This window comes from Helianthus annuus, chromosome 14 (assembly GCF_002127325.2).
Source record: "Helianthus annuus cultivar XRQ/B chromosome 14, HanXRQr2.0-SUNRISE, whole genome shotgun sequence".
NCBI classification, from domain to species: domain Eukaryota; kingdom Viridiplantae; phylum Streptophyta; class Magnoliopsida; order Asterales; family Asteraceae; genus Helianthus; species Helianthus annuus.
Genome location: NC_035446.2, coordinates 20,017,926 through 20,024,354, shown reverse-complemented (window position 1 = coordinate 20,024,354; position 6,429 = coordinate 20,017,926).

Below are 6,429 nucleotides of genomic sequence, written 5' to 3'. Positions count from 1 at the left end.
AATAACTTCGCTCCTAGCTGTGGTTGTGCTCGCCGAATAAATTCGGGAGTTCCACTAGATAGAAAGGGAAAGCTTCGTTGAGATGTGGATGTCACTCCTAGCTCAACGAAAGGTTCTCGTGCTAAGTATAATGCACTGAGTGAGCGATCTCATCGAGAGTTCTTGGTTTTCACACCTAATCTTGACGCAATCACTCAGTGGTGTTATGCGAGTATCGTCAAACGTGTGTATTGTGTTAGGCTTAGGAAAGGCAAGTATATGTTTTCAGCTTTAGGAAAAGTTGTCCTTGCGCGAAGCTGTAGTATGCGGTGTTCACGCAAGAATGTAGTCTTAGCGAGTTCGGACAAGAATATCAAAGTAGGCCCGTACAAATCCTACTGGTTCGCACGAGACGACCTGTCAGTACTTAGACTATAGACTAGGTCAATTCTAAGACATCAAAACCCGGACTAGGTCATGTCTTACCTAATTCCCTATAGTTATGGCTCTGATACCAATCTGTCACACCCGAACCGATGGCGGAATCATCGAGGCGCGACACTAGGCGAATCAGATTGCTCAAGAGAATCCATAACAACTATTTAGTGACAATATTTAAAGCGTTCATTATCCCATACTAACAAACAATACATCAGTAAACAGTCATATAGATTTTCATGTTCTCTCAAACAATACAAATCAGACAACCTAGATTTATTGTGAGTTTCTAGACTTCCTAGCTTGATTTCGAGATGGCCTGCGATTTTCCTGCAACATACGTTAAAGCGACGTCAACACAAAAAGTACTGGCGAGTATACAGGTTTGACATGGTAAATAAGGTAGATAACAGTGCTGTGAATTTCCACATACATAAATGAGATACACAACATATACACTACAAAACGAATACCACCAGTTAAGACACTCGATGCTAGCTAAGGTGGGACGTCGCAAGTAAAAGTCCTAGCACATATGCATCAAGCATCACATGTAAATATGTACAATAGTAATTCGCATGTGATAATAGTTTTGATAAGTGCGCTTTAGGTATGAACGTATGTTACACCCCAAAGTGTGTTCGAAGCGTTAAAAAGGGGTCAAGTATACTCACAGTAGGTGTTTAACAAGTAAACACAACTTGATTGGATTGATTGAGAGCGCGTCTGAGTTAGCCCGTGAACAGTAGCATAAGTCGTTGGATAGCGCGCAAACAATGCTTCAAATGTGATGTTGGATCGGATGGTGGTTCGATCGGACGACTCATCCGGACGGGTGACCATTCGGTCGGATGGTCATTCGATTGGAAATAGTGTCTGTGAAATGTTGAACTTTTGAGGTTTTCGTTGTAGTATAAGTAAAGTCATTCGATCGGATGGTCATCCGGACAGATGGTCGTTCTATCGGATGGCAGTTCGTTTAAGTGGAAGGTTACAAAGAATCAAGTCTTCTTGTCGAATAGTCTTTCGATCTGATGGTCGTCCGATCGGATGGCTATTCGATTGGAAGCTGATATTCCTTGAAGTTTTGCAAATTGATAAAGTGTTGAGATTACATGTCACCTGGTCGAAAATTCATTCGATCGGATGGTCGTCCAATCAGATGGCTATTCGGTCGAGCAACTGTTTGTTTGAAAACTGGTAAAATCAGTTAAGTTGAAAAGTTTGCGGTTTGACGGAGACGGTGTGCCAACGTGTCAAACAATGGAACCACTCCAAGTTCAGCTCATCTGATCGGATGGGAATCACCCCGTTCGATCCGACTCAACTATTCTTGACGGAGTTTAATGTTCAACCCCTGAATCGGTCGTCGCTTAGGTAGAGATCCATTCTCAGATCGGTCCTCCACTAGAGAATGAGTAGAGAGCCTGAACGAGCTTAGATTCTATCGATTTTTTATAGAAGAGTGTAAAAGAATTGAAAGAAAGTTTGAATCAGTAGAAAAGTGTTTAGATTTAGCTTAGTTTTGTGTAAAAGTATGTAGAAATCCTTTAGATCTGGACCGTTCTTGATGAGATGAGGTCACACTTCAATGTTCATAAGAACCCAAGGTGATGTCACCCTAAAACAGCCCAAATCAGGTGATTTCACGGTGAAAATGTATGATTCGGTGGAGAAGATGATGAAAAAGTGTGTGCTGATGATAGAAGTACAAGATTTACGATGAAATACTTACGAAATCGCGAGGAATCGAGAGAAAAGAGCCTGAAAGCGTGCTGGTCAGATGGGTTGTCACATCAACGAAAAGTTGATGTGACAAGTGGGGTATTTATAGGTGTGAGGGAGAAAGGCGGTGGGAAGTTATGGGGGTCAGACGGTCGTTTGATCGTATGGCCATCCGATCGGATGGTTATCTGGACGGATGGCCATTCGATCGAACGATCGTTCGATCGGGCGGCTTGTGCCTGTTGGTTTTCCGACTTCGTTTCGTTCGATGTGTTTTGTTGCGTTAAGCATTATGGACACATTAAGCATCTTAGCGATATAAGTAGCGCCGTGTTAAGTGCGCGATAGATTGAGTTGCGCGTGCTTCTGAGTGCGCGTATAGATAGTTTCAACAACTTCATTATTATTATTTACTATTATTATAATTATTATTATTATTATTATTATTATTATTATTATTATTATTATTATTATTATTATTATTATTATTATTATATGACATGTCATAGCATAAGTAGTTGCGTGTGAGTTTGCGTTAGCATTTGTGACGCTTTACGATGATCGATGGGAACCGTTTAAGTACTCAGGCGGTGTCGTCGTTAGCGTGATTGCGTTGCATCACGACGATCGAGGGGAGCAGCTAAACTATTCACGCAATGTCATCATTAGCGTTAGTGTATGCGTTGTGATGTGCGATATAGCGTGTGAAAGTATGCGAAAATAATGAAATAACGTTGTAAGCGATATAGTAACATTATCTTCTGAATCTTTGGTGTTAGGCGTACGAGTGTAACTGTTGGACCATTGTATGACCCTAAATAGTCAGTTAAGGCAGTTCATCTTTGTGTACAAAGGCGGAATCAATGTAAACAAAGTAACAACGGCTTTTCCTCTTAATTTCCTCTTTATGTTACTGAAATCCAAGCTTTTACAATGTATTCTGACAAAAATCCGGCAGCACCTCAGCTTAGATTTCACTCCAACAGATCTACAAATGAAATCACACATCAAGGTATTTATAGTGTTCTGATTTCGCTCCAGACAACAGGAGCGAAACCCCATGTGTGAACTTCGAGCGAAATCACCCTGAAACACCTAGGAGCGAAATTACCAACTATACACACTGGAGCGAAATTAACTATCTATCTGATTTCGCTTCTAATGACCTCCATGTCATTAGGAGCGAAATTAACATCTAAAACCCTAATTTCTGTTTTCCGACTCCGTACAACCTATCTAGACCTAAGACTCAATACAGACGTAGTAAACAGACATTCAGTGCACCAACAGACTCCCCCTTGGATGTTGACGAAGTCTTCGGCTCCGAGTCTTCAATCTTGGTCATTTCTCCAACTCTGTCTTTTCATCGTAAAAACTCTGTCTTCACATGTTCAGATCTTATCCTGGCTCTATCTTCAAGCTTCCCGTTTGACTGTTGATCCAGACTCCCCCTTTCACAGACTCCCCCTCTCAGTATGCTGGAATCTGAGACCTTGATCTGGTTCAATCTTTAACACTTAGATGCCGTGGGAATTATGAAGTCCATAACCTGTGTCTCAACCATCAAACATTACAAACTTATCTTTTCACAAAAACACACAGTCTATCAGTTCTAGAAATCCACTCAAGTATTTAGGTCCAAGGTAATGACCCTGATTACTCAATTAATCTACCAAGTCCAATTTATTGACCTTGGTTGATCTTTTGACAATACAGACTGATTTTGTTAACATTTTCAAACATTTTCTGAAAATAACAAGCATCAAATTAATGAACTTGTTTTAACTTTTCATCAATTAAAACTTCAATAAGATAAGTTCTCCTCATTCTTCAGCTCAGAACTTCTCCTGCATCTGCTTCAATCTTCGAGTATCCAACGATTAACTCTCCACTTTGGTTTGTCAAAAATAAAGCAGAAATAAAATCTTTTTGGATTTTAATAAAGTGTTCTAAACTAAGAAATGAAATACAGAAACTTAAATTGCAGAATGTAAAGAAATTAAACTATTTACAAACATAATTTTGGTGAGCATGTCAGGGATCATATCAGCTTTTTAGACAAATTACAAGTACCGTTAAGCTTCATTTCATACTCAGATTTAAACAATTTACGTAGATTGTCGATATACTGATCCATTTTAAATTTTCACACAAATTTCAATTTACTCAGGATACAATTTAGATGTCTTAAGAACTTAGCTCATTCATGTGTCCCACCTCTTGAATATACTCCCGTATCCAGAATCCCAAATATTCAGTCTTACAGGTGAGTATACCACAGCTGATATCTGTTAGGGGTTAAATTGCGAGGGCCGTGAGAGCTCAGGTCGATACTTCCATATACGCAGAGAGATGACAGCTTCGACTTTTCGGTGTGTCCCCTTTAGAGGATCTTTTAGTTACAACAGCACACGATTAGCATTTTACAATGTTTCATCGTTTTTTATGCTGAGGGTGGTGCTATATTTCAAGCAATGCGGAAAGTATTATTCGGGGACTAGGTCAGAACTTCCATTCAGCAGAAGTCCCGAAATAATACCCCAGATATCACTGAGTATAAAAACCTAGTATTTCAGAATAAGGGACCTTTCAAACGAGATTTCAGGGGTTACCTATATATCCAAGTAGTGTTCCCCACGAATTACGCAAGTTTGAAATTTTAGGTTTATATCCCGAATAAATCTACTAAATGTGCGAAAACCTATCGACACATCATCAGTAAGACTGTTTAACTCATTTTAAACTTTTCAATTCTTTAGCATACTGTAACTGTCTAGCCGATGTACTATCATTTTCCCTTTTTATACAAGCTCTTTTTCAGTTTTCTAATGTTTTTGGATTTTGAAATTTTATCATGTTTTTGTATTTTTGCATTTTTTACTGTTTTTGTATTTTCTGAATATATCTACTCCCCCTAAATACCAAAACATGTAAAAAATCGACAAACCATTGCAGATTGTTTCACATCTTCATCCGCAACAGTACTCTCATCAACGCCAATAATGCCATCCGACACTGAAAGAAGCTTCATACCGTTCAGTTTTAACAGATATTTAAACCGAGTTTTGTCAAAAGATTTGGTATGTAAATCAGCTTTCTGTTCGTCAGTGTGGATTTTCTCTATTCGTATCAGCTTTTTCTCGAAACAATCGCGAATAAAGTGATGACGAATTTCTATATGTTTAGTTTTAGCTTGATGTATTGGATTCTTTGTTATGTTTATAGTGGCCTCATTATCAACAAAAAGAGGTGTGTTAAGAAACTGCAACCGTAATCGTGCATCTGTTGCTGTATCCACAGGATCTGAGAGCAGCAACTGCTAGCAGAAACGTACTCCGCTTCACATGTAGATAACGCCACAGACGTTTGTTTCTTACACTGCCAGGTAACCAATCTAGGTCCAAAGAACTGGCATCCTGTAGTTGTTTATTTTGAATTGACTTTGCAGCATCCGAAATCCGAGTCAGAATACCCTTCGAGCATAAAGTCGCCTATTCTAGGATACCACAACCCCAATGTAGGAGTTCCTTTCAGGTAGCGTAATATCCTCTTCACAATAATCATATGCGAAGCTCTCGGGTTAGATTGATATCTTGCTGCGAGGCACGCTGGGTACATGATATCAGGACGTAAAGCAGTTAGGCACATCAAAGAACCTATCATGGAATGATAGAACATTTCATCAGCCCTGTCTCCGGTGAGATCTGGGTGAATCCCATGATTTGTTGCAAGAGGGGTAGCAGCTGGAGTAGAACTTGACATCCCAAATTTCTCTAGAATATCATGAACGTACTTCGTCTGGTGAATGAAAATTCCCTCAGGTAGTTGTTCAACTTGTAGACCCATAAAGAATTTCATCTCCCCCATTGATGACATTTCGAATTTTTGCTTCATCACCTGTTCGAAATCTTTGCACAGATTCTCATTCGTCGACCCAAAGATTATATCATCCACATAAAGCAAAACTGTCAAAAGATGTCCGTCGACCTCTTTAGTGAAGAGAGTGGCATCCACTTTTCCATGTATGAAGCTGTTGGCTAGTAGTTATTGAGACAAAGTCTCGTACCAAGCTCTCGGGGCTTGGTGTAAATCATACAACGCTTTGTAAAATAAGTAGACCTTGTTTTTGTGGATTGGGTCGATGAAGCCCTGCGGCTGACCGACATAAACCTCCTCTTTAACCTTCCCATAAAGAAACGCCGATTTTACATCTAGCTGATATACTTTGAAGTTCTTCCAAGTCACAAATGCAAGGAAAATTCTGATTGCCTCTAGTCGTGCCACAGG